We start from the raw sequence: 24,052 nt of genomic DNA, 5'->3' as shown, positions 1-24,052 counted from the left end.
CTTCAGCAGGCTTAAGTATTTTGAGAAAAAGGGTGAATGCTTTTATACATTATTAGGGAAGGTGTTTACGCCACTTAGCAGCTGTGTGGCCTTGCTTTACAAAACCTTCCGCAACCTTTGAAAGTCCCAAACCCCAATAAACACATAAACAAATACTTTTATAAGGTTTTTGTAATAAGCAAATCATAAGCCTATTGACATGTTTGCCATGGCCTTCCTGCAGGCAGAAGGAGCTCAGATTTCCTGAATTAAATCCTTTGGAGAACAGAAAAGGAAGCTGGCTTCCACTAGTGTAGGGCTGGAAAATATACTTTCAAAATATCCTTTGTTTCTGTGTAAAGAGGAGTCCATCCCAAGCTGGAATACCTTATAACTCGTCTAAAGGTCTGCTTTACTGTGAAGTTTTTGCTTGGCAACAGCTCCAGCCTTGAAGCGTCTCCCAGTAGGACCTAAGGGCCTGCAAACAATCCTTGTTTTTCCTGTCCTGAGCATAAGGGCTATGAGTCTCCTGGGATGCACAGACCCTGCTGTTTGGATATTAAATATTTCACAGAATATTTGCTAATAACTTTCCAGCATTTTGCTGGGGAAGAGGTCCTGGGGAGAGGCCACAAGAGGAAGCGGGCAAGACAATGCAGCATACTTGAGATTAAAAAGTGAAGCGATGCTTTATTTCTAAGTAAACTGATATGTGGAACTAAATCCTTAACCTCAGAGCTTAATAAGCAGACATGCAGACAGCTGAGCTAAGCATATCCCATAGAGCGTGTCCTGCAGTTTTTACCTGTCTTTCCCTAACGAGGAACGCAGCCTCGGCAGAAATCCCTGTCCCACTGCAAATTCCAGGTGCTGCCTGTAGCAGCATCTCAGGGGAAAAGGCCTGGCTTGTGGATGAGCCCTTAGCCTGCTCCCACCCATCCCACTGAATTCGGCGCCAGCGCAGTTGCAGGATGGTCAGCCCCTGACTGCCCCAGCACTGCTCCGGTACCATCCATCTGCGCTGCACAGGCAGGAGCAGATGGCTGGTGCCTGGCCAGTGGCCTAGGCTGATGTAGATTCTCAGGGTTCTCTTTTTCTTTGAGCAGCCCCTGTGTTCATAGAATCACAGAGTGGTTTGGGTTGAAGGGACCTTAAGGATCATCCAGTTCCAACCCCCTGCCATGGGCAGGGACACCTTCCGCTAGACCAGGTTGCTCCAAGCCCCATCCAACCTGGCCTTGAACACTGCCAGGTCTCCTCTTTTGTTTCAGCACAGGGGGAAATACCTGCTTGTTCTCAACTTCCAGGCTGGCCCCGCTCTGCTCCAGACATGCCAGAGCCTTCTGAGCAGCAAGGCAGTGGTGTCCCAGGAGCAGCTGCTGGGTTTCCTGGGCTCCAGCTTGCAGCACCCTCTTTTGCCATTCACCTGAGGCTGAGCTCTCCCCAAATGGGAGGCTTTTCCTTGTGCATCCATCCTGCTAGGAAATCAGATGCGATTTCCTCCATGGGTAGCAATTCTTGCAGGTCCTTTTCTTGAAGGATGGCTGCAGGCTGGTGGGATGATTCCCTTAGGGGAGGGAAGAAAAACAAAACACCACCTACCTCAGTTGCTGCCAGAAGGTCATTCTTTCCCCTGCTTCCTAGTTATGTTTGTTATTCTGCAACTGACAGGATTTTATATGGTAAATGGGAAAATTTCCCAGCATGAGGCGGTGCTTAAGAGGAATTCTCTCATCTCCTGTGCAGCCTCAGGGGGAGCTGCCACCTGCTGCAGAGGGAAGGCAAAGCCAAAGGCAGAGTCCTCCCAGGGTCTTCTTGCCGTGTTACAGATGTGCCTCCCTGATCAGCTCTGAGTGAGTCCCTGGGTCAGTGTCTGTTCCCGTGTGTTTGGATACAGGGTTTGTGTCAGATGAAGTTCCCAAGAGGGTGCCTATTCCCCTGGTGATGGTGGGGACTTTGTGCTCAGACTTTCTTCCTTGGGAGATCGGGGGAAGGGGTCTTTTCCTAGGTCATCCTGCATGGGTAGGGAGAGATGACCTTCGGGGAGATGCTTGCCCAGAAAAGACATGTGATGGGGCAATCTGGTGAGAGCTGGGGTATGGAAAGAGACAGGCGAGCACTGGGGATTAGCTGGCCGTGAGAAGGGGTGTCCCCAGAAGGAAGCAGGCAAGACAGATTATCACAGAGGGCTGCAGCGAGGAGCTGATGTCTTCCATCTGCTTGGAGACCGAGGCTGAGAGACAGGAGGCCCTGTCTTGTGGCCCTGTGCCAGCAGGGTGGATGGACCACAGAGCTGGGGGAGGCAGCTAGTGACTTTGGGGGCTGGGAGGGGGGGAGACAGCTGACATCACCCCAGCCGAACCAGGGCTGATGCAGCTGGAGGCTGGACTTTGGTCCAGATCGGTTGGCAGGGGTGAGGGTGGCAGGCTGCACATCCCAGAGCTGGAGGCTAGGTGGCAATGTGGGCATGGTGGTGTGCCTGGCAGCCTGCCCCCTTGGCCGCCATGCCACTCGCTCGGTGGGCCCGTAAGCCTGACTAACTGATCGCCAAAATCTCCCTCCATCAGCACGTTCCCCAGCCGCCGGCCCACAGTAGGGCAGCGGAGCCGCAGCCAGTGAGGAGGAGGAAGATGAAGACTTTGGAGCGACCCAGCCTGACCAGGTCCGTTGGGGAAAGATCCAGTGAGAGCCAGGGAGCTGTGACCAGGGCTAAACCCTCTCTCCGTGGAGCAGTGTTGAGTGGCCAGGGGCAGCAAGGTCACATCTAACCCTGTCCTGTTTTGGTGAGGGCGAGCTGGGCTGGGGAAATCAATGGAAAGAGGAGTCTGCGAGCGGCCATGTGACTCCCACAGGGCTGGTGGCTGCTCATGGCAGGGAGAGGAGGGACACAATGCCCTGTGCAGCAGTGGGGTGCTGGGTCTTGGATGGCAGTGGGCTGCAAAGCAGGGGCAGAGGTGGGGAGTGGGGAGGCACAGCCTGGGTCTCTTGGGAAGCCCGGAGCTGGGCCGCTCTCCTGATGCAAAACAACCCCTCAAAATGCATTGAGACTCCCTGCCGGGGCCATTCACCCAGAGGCAGATGCCAAATCCCCTTCCCTGAAGCTTGCCAAGCCTCAGGCGGTGAGCGGGGTTTGCAGGCTGAGCAGCATTTTCCACCCGGCCACTCGCAGAAAGGCAGTGACCCTGCCAAGCCCTTCTGATGAGACAATTTTTTAGCTGTCTGCTTCTCTTCAGGACGTGGCTGTGCTGCTTAAGATCTACATGACCCAGGGAGAGCAAAGAGGACTGGGAAACAGCTGGATCTGGGGCCTCGCTTGTTTATATCCTGCAGCTACTGTTCAAGATAGACAAGGGCAGGGTGAGAGTGTCCATCAGGGAGACCGTATGGGCTGGACACTTGTACTGGGAAATCCAGTTTCCCATGAGCTGGAGGGGGGTGAAGAGCTGGAAGTGAGGGGAGGATGCTGGGGCTGGCACCTCTGCCAGGGCAGAGCCCACAGGTCGAAGCTTGTGTGGTCGCTGCCCAAAGGGCTCTCCCGTGAGTGAGTTAGCACTGACGGCAGCCTTGTCAGCTTATTTTCTGAGTACTTTCTCCTGTTCTCCAGCATAAGAAATGGGGTGGTGAATGTTAGTGAATCTAGACTTAATGCTGTTGCGTAAATCAGTGGTAGAGCCTTGAGTGAGCTAGTGCATGCCGGGCTGGTCAGCTTATCTCAGAAGCTGTCAGGAATAGCGGATGGGAATTTTCCTAGGTCTGCGGCAGATATACCCTCTAACAAGAAAACAGAATTGGAAAGCTCAGGAGTGTCTAGCCTGGAGAGAAGGAAGATTAATGAGGGCTCCTGACAGAAGGATAAAAAGAAGGATGTGGAGAAAGCACATCAGGCACATCCATTCACCCTTCTGAGTGTGCAGTAGAGGGGACATTCAATCAAACAGTCTGGCAGAGGAAATAAAATCAGCTTTTTTCATTTTTCCTTTCACCCAACGCATAAATTGCCTCATGGAATTCATTACTCCAGGGCAGCAGCAAGCTTCATTGCTTAACACAGCTCAAAATGAACCTGGACACTTACCTCCATGCCAGGAAGGGTGAGCATGCTCAATATGAATAGTACACACACCCTCCCCAAAAGGTTGGGAAGTGATGTGCCCAGTTGTGGTGTAAACACCAATGACACACTGTCGCTTGGGCACCTGGAATATACAAGCTTGCTTTGAAATGTCTAAAGGCTATAAATTCCATGAACCTAATGTGGCTCTTCAAAAACAAACACTCAAGCCCCAGGATACAACGTGGACCAAGGCAGAGCTTGGGAAGCAAATCCAAGGTCATTTGGTGTAAGACTGTACCTTTCTCACTCCAGCGCAAATGGGCTGCTTTTCATAGTTATGGCCTCGTAGCACTTGGGTGTGGAGTGAGGGGTGGCACTGGTGAGTATTGCCCAGGGCCAAGGCCAGGACGTGGTGGTCCCGTGGCTCCTGTACGGTGAGGCTAGCCTTCTGCTTGCCTGGCAACATGGTGGGGTGAGCTCTGCTGGCACCTCAGTCTGCTAAAGGACTGCAGCTCTGTGAAGGGCTCGGTGGGCATCCTGTCCCGGGTACTGAGGTGCTTCCAGTGGTGCTCCACAGTAGCTGCCCCCCAGGCTGCCCATGGTGTGTGGGGAGAGGAGGTGAAGCTGCATTCGCAGCCCACTAGTTGCTCTTTCTGCCAGAGCAGGAAAAGGAATCAGTCAGGGTTGGGGCACCCCAAGGAAATTCTCATCTCTCACCCCTTGTTTAGCAGTTCCCGTAGCTGGGGCTATGCTCATACCAAAACCAAGGGCAATGCTTCAGTGGGCTTCCTGGCTGTTGCTCTAACTCCCCAGTATGAATGTGGATGGTGGCTGACTTCAGCCCTTGGGAGCTGAAACCTCCCAGGTAGGGTAACATCACCCTGTGACATCCACCCCTGCCCAAAGTGTGTCATCATGGAGCTCGTAACTGTGGCCATGTGGCCCAGTCTTTGCACCAAACCTCCTCCTCCTCTGATGGACCCCAGTTGTGACCATGGCATCTCAGTGTGGTTTCCTGTATTAGATACATCTCTTGGGATTAAAGGATTTGTCGCTGTAGCTTGTGACACTGGGGACCATACAGTGCAGGGATTGGAAATCATGGCAGTCCCTTCTCGGCTCGGAAACGAGCAATGTTTTGTAGGTTGGGAGAGCAGCAGTTGAGCATTAAGGACAGCATGTACTGCTCGAGAGCATGTTCCACCTCCTGCATCCGGGAGGTAGGAATAGCTCAGGTTGTTCCCTGACATCCTTGTCCTGCCAAACCTGCTCAGTGATGCCCAACCTATGCTTCTGGCCTAGCAGCTCCCTGTTGACAGCAGACCATTCCTGGTTCACCGGGGATGGCAAAAGCTGAGCAGGCCAGAGTGTGTTTCTTACCACTGTGCTTGAAGCCATCCCTAGGGGAGCCCAGCCTGTGGCCCCCCCAGGGGCTGGTTTGTACTGACTTTCACACTTTGCCCCATGATCTGGTCTAGGCTGTGTGGGATGCACAGGAGGCTTGGGAAGGTGGTATCTGCCTCCAGTGCAGGAGGGGCTGTTACTTCTGCATGATGAGCTTTTGGGCTTTTGAATTCATGCATGCCTGGACCAGAGAAAATGGTTGTGTGCTGCCCAGCCACTTGAGCTTTTCTCCTAACCATGTCTGCCTTGTTCCTCTTCAAAACAAGGCCCAGGATCCCCTATGTGCATCTGGAGAATGGTGAGAAAGGCTTAAGTTCACTGATGGCACAAAACTCATTGCTCAGAGGGGTAGATGAAGTGAGGAGAGACGGTGATAGGATTCTCGATGCTATCTTTCCCTTGTTTCCTGAGGTTGATGCTCAGCTCTTGGCACTTCTTCAGGAGGCCCTAGAAAGCTGCAGGAAGCTTCGAATCTGCATTTCGTGATGCTAACAGCAGTAAATAGCTGGTTTAACTGGCTTCACAAGTCTGCTGCGTTGCTCTTGAAATGCCTTGGCTCTGTCTTGTGGGGGAGGGACAGGTCCCTAGGAGGCCTCACCTGCAGCACGGTAAGCTGAGGACACAGGGGCCTCCGGGGTATGAAACACAGAGCTGCGGAGGCAATTCTCTCCTGGAGGCTTGGCAGCTCAGGCATTGGGGCAGGGGGGGAGAGAGAAGCCAGGCCAACCTCTTGCCTGCAAGAGAGGGTCTCCAAACACCTGCTGGACTCTGCAGGGCAGGATCCGTCCTTCCCTTGCTCCCTGGGCTCCCTTCGCTGCTGGTATCTCCACTCAGCATGTCCACAGCATTGAGACATCAAACCCGAGCCAAAAGCCCCTGTACCATGCAGAAGGGTTAACAGTGTGCTCGCTCCCTCTCTGCTTTGGGGCGCTTTGTTCATTGGAGTATTAAATTCCACAGCTGTAAATAATCTGCAGCAGGAGAGATTATCAAGGCCTTGGGAAGAAGCAGCTTTTATTAATAAGATCAGCTCTCCCTGCAAAGGATCACGTAGTCGCTCTCTACCCTTTCGTCGCTGTCAGCGACGATCCAGGCATTGCCAAGGATATTGGCATAGCTTCCCCACCTCCATCCCATGTCACCCGTCCTCCTGCCATGCTCCCTTCATTCCGCTGGTGCCGATCGGCAAACATGGCTCTTTGGAGCGACTGGTGGTGCGGGCTAGAAATGCTGCGCGCTTCACCTCAAATACAGCTGTGGTTTCACATGGCCGGGCTGCTGCTGGCTGAGGTGGGGAGGTGGCGGGACACATCCTTGCTGTGACAGGAGCATGATGCTGCTCACAGTCACGGCACCTGCCCCTGTGCCGGGCTGGAGGCTGCTCCACCTCTGACTCCTCCAGGGATATGGCTGTGGGCAGGGCCTGTCTGTTTGTTTCCACGTTTGTCCTGGGAGCAGAAAACAGGCCTGGCGGGTGTTTGGAAGGAGACACATTCCTGGTGATTTGGAACCACATGGTTTGGTGTGTGTTAGCTTTTTTCCAGAGCATCACGGGAACCTTGGGTGAAGGCAGGAGGATCACCGCTACCCAGGGTGGAATAGGCTCTATGTGGGAGGCTAGCCTGAGAGAGACTCTTTAGGATGGACACCAGGGCTTGGCCCTCTGTCAGTCCTCCCAGTCCCTGCGAATCCTGCACTTCAATACGAGGAAACACCTCCTTGCCTAATTCCTTCCTTTTCAAACCCTGCTCCCACTTGCAAGTTGTTTCTGATCCTCTTAGTGCATCCCTGGCAGTGATGGATTCTCACTGCCACCAGAGCTGAAAGCATGGTAGGGTTTGCAGCTCAGTGAGAGGGACATCAGACCTAGTGGTTGTTCCCAGCTCCAGGAGATGGCTGTGGCTGCGGTGGCTCCCCAGCATGCTGCAATAAGCCACCTGGTGCAGGGCTCTCCTGAGCTTTTAGCTTTCATTTCTGTCAGAGATGGAGAGCCAGCATGAGGCCCCTGCACCCCCAAACATCCATAATCAGCGCACAGACATCCTCCTCCTCTGCCAGGAGATGGATTGGTATTAAGAAGGAGCAAATGCTCTGGGTTTGGGGGAGTGCCCCAGTTTGCACTGAATTTTCAGGGCACCGTAAGCATTGCCAGGAGCACCAGCTCCACGGTAAAGCTTGTGAGAAGTGAGCACCAGCTCATCCTGCTGCCTCCCACTTTCTTTGCAAAGCCATTGAGCCCAGAGCTAACCCCGAGCAGACACGTATTCCCCGGCATCACTCACCCAGCCTACTCCTCCTCCCTGTATCCCCAAAGAGGCCTGTGCCCTGCTGACCAGAGCATCGCTTTTAATTAAAATGGTTCCCCTGTGATGTGCTGTCTGAATGTCTCCAGTTCTCCCCACTGGGCTCCAGCCAGAGGGACGTGCTGGGGCAGAGTATCACGCTGAAATCTCTCCGACTGCAGCCAGCTTAGAGAAACTGAAGTCAGAGCAGTGAAAGCAGCTCATAGCCACAGCGGCCTGCTGCCAACGGGCTCTACAGCAAGGGCGAGCTCTGCTCCAAGAAGGCCTGGGAATGAGAAATGGCCTCTTTCCTTTCAGAGGTGTGCAGAGCTGGGGATGCCCAGGGGAGGCTATGAATGTATCATAGAATCATAGAATGGTTTGGGTTAGAAGGGACCTTAAAGATCATCCAGTTCCAACTCCCTGCCACAGGCAGGGACACCTTCCACTAGACCAGGTTGCTCCAAGCCCCGTTCATCCCTGGTCAACTGCCAGGGATGGAGCATTCACAGCTTCTCTGGACAACCTATTTCAGTGCCTCACCACCGTCATAGTGAAGAATTTCTTCCTAATGTCTAAACTGAATCTCCCTTCTTCCAGTTTAAAACCATTCCCCCTTGTCCTGTCACTACACGCCCTTTTAAAAAGTCCCTCTCCAGATTTCTTGTAGGTCCTCTTTAGGTATTGGAAGACTGTTATAAGGTCCCTCCGGAGCCTTCCCTTCTCGAGGCTGAACAAGCCCAAGTCTCTTGGCCTGCCTTCATAGCAGAGGTGCTTTTGTGTGAACATACCTGCAGGAGAACCAAGCTGGTGGCCACGCTCAGCACCTCGTGGGATTTGGATGTCTCTCTCCAAGGCTCCCAGATGAGTAAGGGTGGGACATCCATTGGGGTTTATAAAATGGAGAAGGGAAGCAGGTAAGTGACGGTATCCAAAGGCTCCCCTTCTAAATGGAGACAAGCTTTTCCATGAAGGTGCAAGGGCTTCTCTTGGGTATCTGGGCAAGCACTTGGAGCACGGGCTGCCTGCTCCAAGGTAGCTTGGTCTCAAAGCCCCCTCAGCAAACATCTCCCCTTGCCAGCATTGTCCCAGCAGCTTTTCCAAAGATGAGGGCAGACTTCAGCCGTCTCTGCGGGAGGGGATGCTGAGGGTCAGTAATTCCCCTGGGGCACCAGGTGGAGACATTTCTCCAGCTTCCCTGGGAAGGATGAGTGCAATCCCCACCACCGGCTGCAGCTGGAGCTTCCCTGGGCTGGGGTCTTGCAGCGTTGTAGTTGCTGGTGGTTCCTCAGACATGCTGCAGGGTCAGCTCTGAGCAATGGGAACTGCTGGGGTGTTTCAACTGTTGCAGGAGTGTGTCCCCCACCCTGACCCATGTGGGACATATGCCATACAGGGCCGCTCTGACGCTCACCCCTCACAGGTGGGCACAGCAAATGGGCACCCCGTGGGGTTGGTGGGGTGCAGATGACTGGGTTTTACTCCTGTGCAGTCCCTGCATAGAACCCAACCACTGTGCCGTGGGAAGTGGAAATTCAGCCTTCTAGCAGGGGGTGAGCAAAGCCCTGGAAGGGCTGGGGAAAGGCTCTGCTGTGCAATGGGAAAGACTCTCTGAGGGGCTTGAAACCCATATGGCTGTTCTTAGGGGCCTCTCATCTGCTGAGGCATTCTAATAGCAGCCCCCTGTTGTCATGTGCTGCCCATAGATCGAGAGGTCTTGTGTGCTCACATGAGGCTGTGGCATCAGTTAGCAGTAAATTGAAATTCTTTTCCTCCTGGACATGCTGTGCTGAATCCATGGGCACCTATGGAAACTGCCGGGACACGGGTGTGCTGCTTTATTAAAGTATGCAGCATTTTATCCCTGGATGGCGGGTGGCAGGAGCCAGGCATCCGCTCGCTCGGCGACTTCTCCCCGCCCCGGCTACCTAAGAGAGGGAAACCTCCGGATCTGCTGAGAGCCAGTCGTGGCGATACCCTGCGTGACCAGCGCCACGCAGCCTTCCCCAGGGGGTCGGTCCCCATCCCGGTGCGCTCCGGCGCGCTCCCTACCCACGTCCCTGCAAGGCGGGCGGCCGCCACACGGTGTCAGGCGGGTGCCGGCATTCCCACCGAGCACCGCCCGCTCGCACCCGTGGGACCCGCCAGTCCAGTGGGCCTGGGCAAGAAGCCTTGAAAAATGGGAAATCACTGCCCGGGTTTGCTGTAACCGGTACACTGAGCGCTCCTTTCTAGAGGGGAAAGGTGGCTTCTGCTCCTTTTCCTACGGCAAGCAGGAAAGGAACTATGTTTTTCAGGTGCTGCGTGAATTTTGCGTGGTCTTTCACAGAGGGGACAGGAGAGGAGGTGGTCTCCTGCCTGGAGCACCCCAGGTGAGATGAGCTGTGCTGGGACTCAGCCTCTTGCTGCAGAATGCAGAGGAAGGCAGCCCTGCGAGGGGAACAAAGGGGCTTGGGTAGCGAGAGTGACACTTGCAAGCAGGGAGTGTTGGCAGACACAGCTGCCATTGCTTGGGGAAGAAAGCGCCTGGCAGAGCTCATGAGGGTGGGGGTCCCCAGCAGCACGAGGGGGTCAGGAGGTTCCTGCTGCTCAATGCGCCTTGGAACCAGGGCAGGCACAAGCTGGACCTTGAATCAAGTTCAGCTGTGCCTCTCCCAGCTCTCTGCTTTGTGGCTGCACCGGGTGTGTGTGTGGGAACCCATTTTTCCCGCTGCGTTTTCGTGGTGGAGGCGGGGAAGCTGGTGCAGGGAGAGGGCAGGCTGGGGAGGATGCACCAGTGAGTGACGTGTGATGCTGGAGCGAGCAGTGGCCCAGCCTCACTCAGGTGCAGCTCTCCGTGCCGTGCCTCACGTACAGAGACGCTGTCTATCCTCCAGCTATTTACCGCCAGCTCATTTTGCAAACGCTGCACTCACTAGAGTTTTTTTCTCCCTTCTCTCCCTCCCTCCCTCTCTCTTCCCTGTATTGATGCTCAGACAGTGCTCCTCATTCAGCTTCAAGCACGAGGTCTCCCACCTGCATTGCACACGCTGACCCTCCTGCCGGTTGTTCAGTTGGGATGGTCCAAATTCACACCCTTCCCCTCCTCTTGCTCCCCTGGGGCTTTATGCCTGGCAGGGGGAGCTCCGGTGAACAAAGAGGGTGGCTGGTGCGAGCTGAGATGCTGCCGGGGGGATATTTCGCCAGGGAGTCCGCTACTCCTGCTCTCCCAGCTGTGACCCTGGAGGTCCGGCCCTGGCTGCCCTGCAGGGCTGCTTGCTTCCTGCTGGGATGTGGGGTTGCCATCTTTGCTGCCACGGATAACCCTCCCTAGCGAGGAGAGAGAAGGAAGGAAAGAAACGAAGGGCATGGGGGATTGGGAGCATCACCTGATGTGGGTGGGTGGGGGCAAAACAGTTTCATGTCGGTGATAGTAAGGGATGTGGAGTAAGGCCCAACCAGGGATTGCCTCATTGCATACTGAGGAGGAAGAATAGAATGCTGTCAGCAGAGGGGATTGAGAGCCTAGGCCCTTCCCAGTGGGGAACTGGGAATGCATTGGAGAGGGAAAGGGGCTGCCCCTCCTCCTGGAGGGGGCTGCTTGGCCCTGGGAGGGTTTCTTCCTGAGCAGGGACTATGGCTTAGGCTAACTCACCCTTCTCCTGGCAGCATGTGCTACTACCATCTCTTTTTTTTAGTCTCAGGCCTATGGCTCTTTCAGGAGAAGCTGGGCTTTTATCTCCCCAACCTCCCGGTGCTGAGAGAGGTTTTAAGGAGGTGCTTTTAAACACGAGCTGGGGGTTTTCCTAAGGGTGGGAGACCAGACAGCAGAGGACTGCTGCCTCTGTGCCTCTGGATTTCTAGCTGCTTGGTCGGCGTCTGTGGGGCTGACTGCTCAGCACTTGGCAATGCCACCCCAGAGGGTGGTGAGGAGACCCCCTGAATACAGCCGAGGCAGGCCTGAGACTGGGGTGAAGGATTGAATCGAGACACCCCAACTTGGCATTAATAGTGAGGACAGGATCGCCTTTCTGCCGCGTGGAAAGTCCCGTGGGGGCTTCGGGAGCGCTGCTGGCCCGAGGGGTCGCGGTGGGGCCGGGATCCACGGTTAGGGGTGGGTGGTGCTGGCGGGGGTTGGGGGTCGGGGGGCGCTGGTGGGCCGAGCGGTGTCGGCCGCGGTCGCTACGGTAGGTGGCAGTGCCGCCCGGATTTATGAATGGAGGAGGAAGAGGAGGAGGGGAGGCAGATGGATGTGGGGAGGTGGTGATGGAGAAGGGGAGGGGGAAATTTGCTGGCTGGGCTCCGGCCTCCACCTCCGTTCCCCCTCGCCCCTGCGCCAGGCGCCCTCCCCCAGCCATTAGCATAGGCCTGCCCGGGTTTACATGTCAGGCTGCACGTTGCAGCGGCCGGATCCAGCAGCCAGCAGCGCTGGCAGCCGCCCCGAGTCAGCTGCTTCCCAGCGAGGAGCGGCGAGGAGCGGAGCGGGGCGGCGGGGAGGCAGCCCGCAGGCACCGGCTTTAAGGTGTCCTAGCCGAGATGCCGGCGCTGCCGCTTCCCGCCTGGCACCCGCCGCAACAGGGTTCCCGGACGACCCCCGAGCGCAGCGTGGGTCGGTGTGAGCGTGGCCACATGGGTTTTACACTGGGCTGCCACCGTGACCTTGGGCCCTGGCGTGCCGCTTGGAGAGCTGTCAGCCACAGGGTGCGGGTGCTGGGGTCTGGAAGCAGGCTGGGCTCTGGGGGGCACAGCCGCCTTTTGCTGTCAGCAAACTCCCTTTTCCCCACCGCCTGTTTCTATGCCCGGTTTCACAAGGCAGTGCTGGGGCATCCTTGACCCCTGCAGCTTCTTTGTGCCCCAGGGGATGTTCACAGCCCCCCCCATCCTGCTCTTCCATGACCTCCCACTTGCATCAGAGGGCCCCTGTGGCAGGGAAAGCTGGGAGAAGCTGAGTAACTCCCTGCCATTTGCTGGTGGAGAAGCTCAGGGTGATGAGTGCTCACTGCTTCGAGATAAGGAAAGGAAAAGCCCTTTTATTTTTTCCCTGGGGCCTCTGAGGCATCACCTGGGACTGCATGTGTCATTTCTAGATGCAGCTGGGATTTCCCACTGTAGGGACCCGAACGTTAGCATCATTGGCACATCTGTGGGATGGGTGACTGAGCAGCAGAAGTGACTGTGCACAGCCCCCAAATCGTCCTTCTAACACCCGGGCTGGTGTGGGTTGTGCCCACAGCACAGCACAGTCAGCTCTTGCAATTCCCAGGAGGCAGTGGGCTGGGGGAATTGGTGCTTTCCCACCCATTCTGACCATGCTGCCACATGGGGTAGCTTTGCCTGCCTGAATTGGTGAGGCTTGTTTCCGTCTGGGTTGGTGCAGAGATACTCAGGGGAGCTTTGGAAGAGCTGAGAGCAGCACTTCTACAGGAGGGAAGTTCGAGCATGGCTTTTCCAAACAGCATATTGATCCGGTTCCTGCTGGGTGTGCCTAGCCATCTGCCAGCCCCACGCCACAGCACAAGAGCAAAGCTGTCATGCGGTGTGGGCCAGCGACCCTGCAGAAAGCACTAGCCCCGCACTTGTGTCGTCTGGGCCACATTTCTCAGCAATGCCCACATTACTTGTGGGATGGACGAGGCTGGTACTGCAACACTGGACCCCCCCAGTGTGGCTGGCTGTGCCCCACTCATGGTATCCTGCAGATCTGGTGGTGCCTTTGGCACTGTTTGGGCACTGTATCCTGCCCACTGGTCCTGCTCCAGCATGGATGATCCCACCTGCCTGACCTAAATCCCACAGGGGTTTCAGCAGGACTAGGGTTTTTGTTACCCCTTGTCTGAACCAGTTAGGTAGGATTGCTGTGTGCTGGGAGGTGATTATTGTGTGTCACTCTAAAGGAGCCCATGCTTCAGCAGCATCCTGGATCCTGCAAGATCCGGAGGGCAAGCAAGCGGGGGGACTCTCCAGCCTGAGGGGTGAAGTGCCTCCGGGGCTGGGAGGTGATACAGGAGAAGGACAGGAGAGCCTGCAGAGGTGTGAGTGCTTCCTTGTGCTTGGCAAGAGGTCCCTGCCTGGGCCAGCACCCTGAGGTACTTCAAAGCCACCAGCAGCACAGACCTCAATGAGTCTCAAGCCCAGGGAGGACTGGGGCTCACCTTGCCGCCCCATTCGAGCCTGACTTGAGCGAAGGCGAGCAGCTGAACTTCAGAGCAAGCATGAAGCAGGGCCCAGCCCAGGGCCTGCAGTTTCTCACCTCTGCCCTGTGACCAGCACTGGCTACCGCTGCTTGGCTGCCACAGCTCCCCCTGCACCCTGCGTGTTTGCCAAGCACTCGAATGGTCCCTTGCTTGGAAGAGCTGACAATCCAGGGATTTTTGTTTGCATATTAAACCAGCTAAGTATTCAGAATGAACTCCAGCTACCACTGCAGGGAAAACAGCTCCAAGATACATAGTTCCCTGCCAAACCTGCCTGCACCACCTCCGAGGCAGCGGTGATGCTGCTGGGAGCGGGTGCATGGCAGGGCTCTGACCTGCCAGCCAGCACTTGGGCAGTGTCTGGCCAAGCTTTCAGGGAGAGTACCTCTCTGTAAAGCTGCCAGTGAGCATGCGGGGAGCTCGCCCTGCCACCGCTGTGTTGAGGGGCTTCCTCACACACGCCTGACTCTCCATCCTCAGGAAGCAGTCGGAAAGGAGTGGGCCATGCCTGCCTACAGCTCTAGGTACAGGGAAGCAGTTTGGGTGAGCCAGTGTGCACCCCACCATCCTGTGCCTGGGTCCCTGTGGCCATGGCATGAGTAAGAGAGACCCATGGGTAAGAGAGACCTATTCCACGTCCATGCATGGGGCAGGATGAGACCTCATCATGTAGGACAGTCACAATCGGGCCATTAGCTGTGTGCCTGGCGCTTGGTCTCACTGTTTTTTCCCCATGTGGTTTGCAGGACCTGGAGTTGGTCGGCCTGCTGGGCACAGGGCACAGCATGTCCCTTTTCCAGGGCAAGCTAGTCTGGCTCTCCCAGTCCCGTTTTGGGAAGCAGGGATCAGGGGAGTACACCCTGCCCAGCACGTAGGCCATCCTTGGGTAATGACTGTGAGTGTTTGGCTGGTCTGATGCAATGAACTAATTAGGAATTTGCTGTCACCACAGCTGGACTCACCTGGCTTGTATGCTGCAGCCGGGTGATTCTCGCTCCGTGTGACAGTCCTCCAGCCTTCCCGCGACCAGGAATAGCAGTGAGGGGATCACATGGCTGCTCTGGCTGTCCTCGCCTGCACCGTGCCATCCTCCTGGCAGCCACACATGCAAGCGTCATGAGGTGGCTTCAGTGGCCGCAGGGGAACGTGCTCCTCCTCACCAGCCCCGGGGACAGGCAGGTGACAAGTCTCCTGATGTGCTGGCAGCACACGTGGCTGGGGTGCAGCCCTGGCAGGAGAGAGCGGTGGTCGTGGCACCCCTCGTCTCTGGGATTTAGCCAATATAGCCACGGGTGTTGGGGTGACCCGACGCTTTGGAAACATCTTGCTGGTGGTTTGCAAAGGCCCTCCTGCCAGGCAAAGAGCTGAGCAGAGCAGACTGGTGCTACTTGCAGAGGGGAAGCATCCTATTTCCTGGGCCAGCATGGCACTCAGCTGGTGCTGGGTGCCCAGCAGCTGTGAGGTGGGGTATGCACAATGTACAAAGACTCTGCTGCCCGAGTCTGTGCCAGGTAACACACAATACAGAGAATCCCTTATTGCCAAGGAATAATTTTAATACCTACCCACGTGGCACAGGTTGGCCACTGGGCCTTCAGTGCTGATGCCAGCTCAGGGCATCCCAACATCACTGGGTTTTCCCACAGGGAATGCCTGGAAAGATCCCACTCCCTGCATGTCCCAAGGGGTGGTGTCTGTGAGTGGATGTGTTGAGGACCATCTTGGTGCCTGTGAAGGTGGGGGGTCCTGGGGAAGACATGCTGGGCGCAAGCAGACATCAGCTGCAGCTGCTGGAAGAGCCTCTGACAGGAAAACTGTGCGGCCCACAGAAAACGAGTCAGTATTGACATTCACAGAACATTTGTTTAGATTAAGCAATATGGCTCAAAGCTGCTCAGCTGTGGGGAGCTGGTCACCACAGCACTTACTGGATGTCTTTTGGTGTTGCTGTTCATGGCACTGGCCAAGTGGCTGGGTGGTGGCGGGGAGAATTGGCTCTGTCCCGTTAAACCTCCTCCTCCCCATCACTCCTTCTGTCCCTAGTTGCTCCTTTTAGCCAGAGAGCTGAGAAAAGGGTGTGTTTCCTTCCCAGAAGTGGATGCTCTGGGTGATGCCCTCTCCTAAAAAGCATTGTCTCTTGCAGCATTTACAAGGAGGTTGCGGTGAGGGCATCTGGTGCAAGGACCTGCCAACCTTTCCTGTGGACATGGGCACTGGAGACCAGGAGGTGACAGGCAGCCTTGCCCCAGCTCTTCCCCAGCTCTGCTGGGATGGAGGCACTGGGGTCCCTGAAGTGTTCAGGGCATCAGCTCTTCCACCAGCGTCCAAATGCAGAGTTTAGAAAGGGCTGTGGCCAGAGAGTGTGGGCTGCACTCCGATGGCACCAGCGCCTCATAGCTGCTTGTGTGCGTGGCTCTGCCAGCTGGGGAGGGGCATGCACAACATACCTCAGATGCACGGAAAAAACACATTTATTTCCTAGAAATCTATGTAAATTGGAACCATCTCCCACCAAGAAGTGCCGAGTTTGGTTTCCCGACGTAAAGTGGCAGCTACAATGAAGAAAAAGACAAATAAAAAGGCTGGACCACCCACTGTCTGGGGAGAGAGCACCCGGGTCCCCATGGTGTTTGGAGGGGGAACCGGCTGGGCCCAGAGGTCTCGGCAGGTGGGATGCTTGCTGCCTGTAAACGCGGGGAAGCCTTCCTGCAGCCCTCCCCAAACCCAAGGGAGCCACCTTAAGAGCTCTCCCTCCATAGGACCAAACGGGATCCGCCAGGCGTTTCATATACCATATTCTATAGCCAAGGAAACCTTAACAAAGAGCTGTACGCTCTCACGTTTCGCTTCAGGCTTCTCCCTGCTGCAGCTGGGGCTGAGTTTTTTAAAATCTTTGTGTCATTATTTCGTTCCTCTTTTGATTCAGCCATCGAGGGACAAGGACATGCCAAACGAAAAGAATGGGCATTTAAACAGAACTAGATTGAAGAGGCAGTGTGTGCGCTGAACAACAAGTCTTTTTACATTTCATATGATCTTATACATGGGCTCCATTCAGTATATTTCCCTTCTGTTTCATTTGAATGTACAGCATTAGCCATTCACATCCTCTGGAATTACAGCTCTTTAACATTTCCATTCTGAGCTGCCTCCATATTCTGGGGGTTGGGAGTGTTATTAGCTCAGCTGGGGAAGCACAGGCTGAGGTCAGAGTCGGTCTTGCAGGCTGGAAATGAGCTTTTTCTTTTTTTGGAAAGTGTAAGATTTGATGCTTGATGACTGCGGTCAGAAAAATAAACGAGCATACACAACTATACATATGTGCTGGAGCATGAGTGTATCTCATTTCATCGGAGGGGGGTCTTTTACATGTAACTCCTGGTGGAGCTATTTCTTCAGGTAGAAAAGTGAGCCTCAGTTTTCTGATGCTTTGTGATTGCCCGAGGTCGTACGCGTGCATGGCTCTGTGGCTGCTGCCTCATTGTCTTTTTGAAAGACAAATATTGAAAACAAATATTTACCGCACTGTTTACTAAAGCTCCCTGGATACTTGTACAAATTTAGAAGAGTTGGCCCAGAAAACTCAGTCAAACTGAGCTTGGAGTCACAAGAGGAAAACCAGGAGGGCCATGTGTGTGCAGCTAATCCTGCTGAAAAGGTTGGGAGCCAGTACCACTGTCCTGAGTGAGCATGGGTCTATGTGGAGGTATTGGTGCATCTTGCCGCCTGCTCTGCCTTACCTGAGCATCCTGCAGCATTCCCCTGGCATCACTTCTTGCACCCACCAGCACAAGGAAAGAGGCTGGAGTGGGACTGTTTCGCTCGTGAATTTGCCTTTTTTTTCTTGGCTTTAGTCGTCTGCTGGTACAATCAGACCAGTGTCCTGTTTGGGGGTGTCCCAACTGTCTCCAGCATCTACATGCAGGAAGGTTTTTTGTCAGGCAGCTGGGATATGAAAGTGGTAACAACCTGCAGAGATCAGAGAGCAGGACCTGTCACGTCTCTGCTGGCCACTTTGCAATACCTGCTTGCTGCTGAGAGGTGCTTCTCTTGGAGAATACCAAGGTTGTAGATGAAGTGGTCCTCAGGGAGCAAGGTCCCTGAAAGAAGTCTCTGCCTCCTCCACCACTCTTTTTTTGCTGTATTTTGAACTTTTTCTATGTCTTCTGCTTCATTATTTCCTCAGGCCACCTCATCTGGTCATTGTGGAAATGAGGACAAGGTGGCAAACAACATGGGCCCCCGGTGAGGCAAATAACCCAGTAAGATTGAGCTTGGCTCAGAAGGTAGCAAGGGTCCCATATTCCCCCTTGCCTGGCTTTCTATAAGAAAACAAGAAAGCAGCTTGCCTCAAGAGCAGGAGCACAGACGTGGAGGCTGGAACATGATGCCTTGTAGGTGATCACGGCCAGCTGACTTTGCTTTAACACATGGCATCTGCTGGAGAGGACTCACCTGAGCCAGGCACAAAGCCCCCATCCCCAGTCGACCACCCTTGAACCCATCGGACACAATCAGGCTGCTGGCTTTCCTGGAGATCCCATCAACCACAGCCCCCTGCCTTAATTTAACCTGGTTATTTATACCTTTTCCTGTGTGTATTTAATTATAGTAGAACCTGGCAATACCGCTGTGCTTAACGGTCTGTTGGTGTTTCCATTATGAGCCCAGACTGGAAGGGATTATATAGCCTGAGTGTTTGAACTGAGCCTCAGACAGAGTCTTGGCATAGACTTGCAGCCCAAATACAAAGATTTTCAATTGGCTAACGGCAGTTTTGAAAAGGGAACATTTTTCACATGCTTAGGCCTTTCCGTTTGCTTAAGCTGCCTTCCTCTGTTTTAAACCCAGCAACCAAGGAGTCGTAATTCAGACTGTTACAGCAGTGACTCATGTTCGTTGCACAGCGATGCTGTAAGCAGCCAAGGCAAGGCCTTCTGCCTTAAGTGGAATTATGCTTGGAAAGATGACTGGGGAAAGTCATCTTTTTCACTCACCAGGGTCACACCATCTGTGCGTCCAAACTGCAGCTACCGTGGCCAACATGAGTTGTCTCAGGCTCTGCAGTAGAGATATCTGATGCGACCAAGATGTCCTGGGTTTCATGAGCAGCCGGCAATACTTGTAGGGGGCATCAGTTGTTTCATCCTCAAGCAGACAATTGAAATAGATTAGCCCTATAAAGTCCTAAAGATGCTTTTTCTTCCCACCAGCTATACAGGGAGCCTGGGGTAATTAGCTCAGGCAGCAGCAGCCATGCTTGGGATAGTCTGGTGGGACCAGTCCCACTTGGAAGAAGTCTAGAGTAGCTCCCACAGTGGGATGTAGTACATACATCTATCTCCACAAGATTTTTCTCTAACAGCATGGAAGGCAGAGCAAGAGCAGGGGAAAGCTGTGTCTTTTTGTAATACATGGGTATTCTTGGTACAGAAGGATAAAGCAATTTGCCCATTGTCTGACAGCAGGTCAAAGGGAAGCCTTTCTTTGGAGCAAACCTAGATCTGTGTCACACACCGATGCTTCTGCAATGGGCCTTCCCCTATGTGAGTGCATGAAACAGCCAAGGTGATAAAACAAGCATGTGCTAGGAAGAGTCGTAAGTCAGGCTGGCCAGGCACCAGCAAACTAGCTAGTGAATTCCAGAGAAGCTTATAGCAAGGATCATGGGTTGCTAACAGCCTTTCTCTTGAAAGAAAGCTTGCCTTTGCTTTGGTGGGAGGCGCTCTGTGTCTGTGTCCCAGGGAGAACTGGTACATCCATTGCTGTCACCATCGATCTTCTGTCTTTTGGAGCCTAAGTGGAGGCAAATACTCAACTCTGCCCTTGACCAAATGAGAAGCAGCAAACCCCAAAGCTGCTGCATTGCAGCTTGGCCTCGGAGGGATGCTACACAAGGTGCCCTGGCTGCTGCTCCCCTGGAGCTGGGGCTGCACTTCATTCTCCATCTCAGGGGGTACTGGAGCTGGGTGCACTCAGCTGGGCTGTGCCAGGTGGCTGCACCCCCGACCTGGGAAGGGGGCACAGGAGACAGCTTGGTTCCCACCAGGACTGTCACCATGGGAACTTTAGGGACCGAGGCCATTTACGGCTGGTTGTAAACCCTGACTCTGACAGCAAAGGCTTTCTTTGCCTCTTCCTCTGGGCTTGGCCCTGGCTGTCTTAGAGAAAGCAGGCTCACACTTTGCCTCCGGCTGGCTCTGCACACACATCCCCTGGCACCGAGCTCTGGCCCACTGCGTGGGAGCTGCTCGCGCCCAGGGAAACGCCCTGGCTGTCTCTCCCAGAGAAAGTGGAGCAGATGCCTGAAGTCACCAAGCACTGCAGGTCTGATGGCTCTGCAGACATCTGTGGATGTAGGGGGCAGAGAAATGGTGGGCTCACTGTTCTTTCATGATGTTGGTGCCCCTTGGAGGAGCTCTCAGACCAATTTGTGAGGTTAAGGATCTCTGCTAAGGTCTATCTTCTCTCGGCAGGCTCCTAGCTTTGAGGTTGGAAAGGCTCATCTCTCGGCTTGGCCAAAGCTGGCAGTGCTGCGGCAGAGGAACAGCTGGCAGGAGCCACCCTGGGGAGGAGAAGTTGAGGGCAGAAGGACTTCAGCAGCCAGATCTCCTCTGGTCCTTCTTCCAATTCCAAATGCTCCTGTGAAGCCACTTCTGCTGTGCAGTTTCCGAGGACTACCCTGGTTTGGATGCCGAGCTGCCCCTCCTCTAGAGAGGTAGGTTAAAGTGCAGAGCTGGTCAAGAATTGCTCCTTCACCAAATGCTCAGCTCCTGTCAAGGAAAAAGTCACACTCACAACTTCTCGATGTTGCTCTGTCTCCCGGGAGCTGCTCTGTCTCCTGGAGCTTGTGCCCCTATTGCCCTTTCACAGGCCCAGCACCCTGGTTGAACTGCTCATCCCACTGTGAGCCAGAATGCCCTGATAACAAAATGTGGTGGCATGACCATGGTGCTGGATGGGAGCCTGGCACAGCAGGGGAGAGCGTGACAGGCTAGGGTAGAGCATGGCATGGCAAGACAGAGCTTGGCAAGGCAGGGCTCGGGGAACTGGGGGTCAAGGCCTGAGGGAGGAACAGCGCTTGGCCAAACTGCCTGGCCCCCAGGAGTTCAGGTTTGTGTTAAAAACTAAAAGCTTCCTGCAGGATCCAAAACCTACTGTTAAAACAGAATAAAAGATTCAATACAAAGAAATAGCTCCAACAGATTATGTCCAGCTGCTCCATAGAGGAAGCATTTAAGTGGAGAGCACTCAGAGACGCTCCCTTTCTCGAAGAAGCTTGCATGCTCAAACACTCTCCACTACAGGTTTCCCCACAGCTTGAGGTCCATCGTGTCTGCCAGGGCCTGTGACTCCATCTGCACAGGAGAACATCTTCTGCTGGAGTTACGCACTGGGAATAACATGGACCACTGCTTTCTGCATTCTTCTCCTGCTTCACGCTCCCTGATTTCCATCACCAATGAGTCACTGGCTGGCACCCCAGCTGGAAGATGGACAAGTCACCCCTGTGCTGCTGACACAGCCTGAATGCAAACTTTCTGCTCTTGCCTAGATATGAGATGAGAAAGAGGAGATGTGTTTCCTCAGAAAAAGTGGTAAGCTTTGTCCTGGGCTTCCTGTGGGATTCTGGGGGAAAAATGAAAAGGTGACACAGCTTTGTGAGTGTAAGTGCATTTTTTCCTCTGTGTTGGTTTTTTTATTATTATTTTTAAGGAAGTTGTAGGAAAATTTTCCTCCTTAAGGGAAAAATAAAGCAAAAGCAGAGACTGTAGCATTGACTGTTCATCCATGGAGAACAGCGGTCCCATGAAAGGCAAGCTAATGTCCATAGAGAGATTGTTTGTGTTGGTGCCTGGAGCTAATGAAGTATGGCTGTGAAGGGGGCTCTTAATGCTAGTGCAAAGTGAGGCTTACAAGCTTCAAATGTTTGCCTGGATGGTCTCCAAACCTTCTGCCCTCCTTTGGGCTGGAGCTGAGGTCGGAGACCTCGGAGCTGCGAAGATTTCATTGTGGCTGCCTCCAAGCAAAACCAGAGCATCACAATGAAAATAAATAAACAAATGGAGCTATTCTGAGCCTCAGTCACATTGGAGGGCTTCATTTGCACCATACCAAGCAGGATGTGTCTCCCTACTTGGAAGCAATGTCCAGATTCACAGTTTATTACTTTCTGATGAATTCCTCCTCTGTCTTCAGAGCATGGGTCCTCACGCCTCTATGAGACCCTCAGCTCACACTTACAGAGCTCTGCCGATTTCCACTAGCAGGGCAGGACCCTGACATCATGGTTCAGGACTGAGTGACCCCCTACTAGGAGGGTAATGTTTCCATGATGTGCAGCTTTCCCTCCATGCCTCATGTTGAAGAAACTTCTTTGCAGATGTGATCTTGTCCTGACACCTGCAAACATCAGCTCTTACACTCCCTGTGCACCTTTTGGCTGTCACCTCTGCCTGTTATGTTGTCCAAGACCTCTTGGTTTTGCTGGGGCCTTTGCCTCATTTAGTGCTGGTGACACTCAGCAGCTGGCTGCCTGCCTCCTCCCTCATCACTCCTCATTTCCTCTGGCTCCTGGGATACCTTGGCTTTCTCCAAGGTTGCATCCTTGCAGGATCCTCTTCATCCTTGTGCTGTGCTCTCGGTTGTATGCAGTTCTTCATTCTGAGTCCCCATAGAGGCTCATCTTTCTTTTTCCTCCTGGATCCAGTCCAGTTTTCCTTCAGCCAAATCCCCATCCCAAATCCTCTTTCCTCCCAGCAGTTCTTGTGGTCATGTCTTTCGGTTAGGTGAGCTCCTTTCCCCATCTTCCCATGCATGCATTGCTCACGCTGCCTGGGCCAGGATGGGGAGTGTGAGGAGGCAGGAGCTGCCTAATTTCAGGGAGGGCCTGGACTTGTGGTCTGGATCGCACTGATCCACAGCTTTGCTTATCTGGAAATCCTGCTCAGCCCCTGGCTGGGCTGCATCCTGAAAGAGGAAAAGTTTCAGTGAATTTAGCCGGTGAGCACTGTAAGGATGTCTTAAGGGAGCACATGTGAAATGGAATATTTCAAAGGCTTGGCTAAGTTTGGCAGCAGCGAAGAGTGCATCTGGACTAAACCAAAGGCCTTTCCTGCTCCTTCTTTTGCCAAACTTCAAGTCCGCATGCCAAAAACATGCAGTTTTGAGAGCTCTTCAAAGAAAAGGTCATCAGATTTCTCTGTAACAAAAGCAAGAGAAACCAAAGTATTTCCCCTTACAATGTTCTTGGAAGCAGATAAAACATTTTGGCTGAAATTATATATTTTATATCTATATTTGTATAGATAGTTCAGCATTAGGCAACCAACCAGCAAGACAAAGTTCAACCGAAACGGTTTAAGTATGGCCAAGTTAAAACCGGCTGAAAAGTGGTGCTTGGTTTGGAAGAATGACAGCAAGTTCAAAACAGTTGGCAGGAGTGGACCTACCTGCAGTGCTTGTTTTCTTGTATCTCTGCTTTCACAGAGCTGCTGAAGTGGCTATATCATATTTTGTTGGTGAAGAAAGTATGAGAAAGCCCTAAACCTTCCTCTTTTTTTCTGCCTTCACTTTCTTTCTCCCCCAAGCTAGAATGGCAGTGCCCAATCTTTAACCTGTGAGCAGCACCTGGGCTCCAGCCTTGGTTTGGAGATGGAGCTCAGGGCAGATGGGGTATGGTTGCTTATGCACAGGAGAGTTGGTCAGCTTATACCAGTGCTTTCCAGCTATCTCAGACTTACACCTCATGACAGCTCTGAATGGTGTTGTATCCTACAACACATCTTGTGTTAGGGAGAGGCTGTGTGGTCCTTACAGCAGAGTGAGGAGTGGAGGAGAGAGGGGAGCCAGGCATCACTGACTGACGTGTGGGAAGTGCAGCTGTGCAAGAAGAAATCACAGAAGATGAGTGTTCCAGGGGCAGGCAGGGCTGGGTGAGGCTGTACCACTGCTCAGGTCTGTACAGTATCCTCACTCATTTTTCTGCAGCATGATGAAGTGGTGGTTCACCAGCCTTCCTTCTGGTGCTCTGCGGTGTGTCTGTGTTCTGTCAAGCTGGGGAGTCAACATCCCAAGTGATGCTGCCTAGGACTGAGAGGAACTTATACTGCAAGGAGACCATCATCGGGATGTATAGCTGGGCCACAGCAAATGGCATA

The 24,052-nt window shown here is 53.8% G+C and overlaps 1 long non-coding RNA gene across 1 annotated transcript; it reads left to right on the top strand.

Annotated features, from left to right (window-relative positions):
- The first annotated feature begins 2,337 nt into the window (after positions 1-2,337).
- LOC115613427 lies at positions 2,338-3,966 on the top strand. Its single transcript, XR_003993386.1, has 2 exons — positions 2,338-2,641; positions 3,731-3,966. It is a non-coding gene; the product is annotated as an uncharacterized LOC115613427 (long non-coding RNA).
- The last annotated feature ends 20,086 nt before the right edge of the window (positions 3,967-24,052 follow it).

The sequence above is a fragment of the Strigops habroptila genome, chromosome 10, assembly GCF_004027225.2.
Source record: "Strigops habroptila isolate Jane chromosome 10, bStrHab1.2.pri, whole genome shotgun sequence".
Classification (NCBI taxonomy): Eukaryota; Metazoa; Chordata; class Aves; order Psittaciformes; family Psittacidae; genus Strigops; species Strigops habroptila.
The sequence above is the reverse complement of the archived record's forward strand: the minus strand, read 5'-3'. Positions and strand labels throughout refer to the sequence as shown.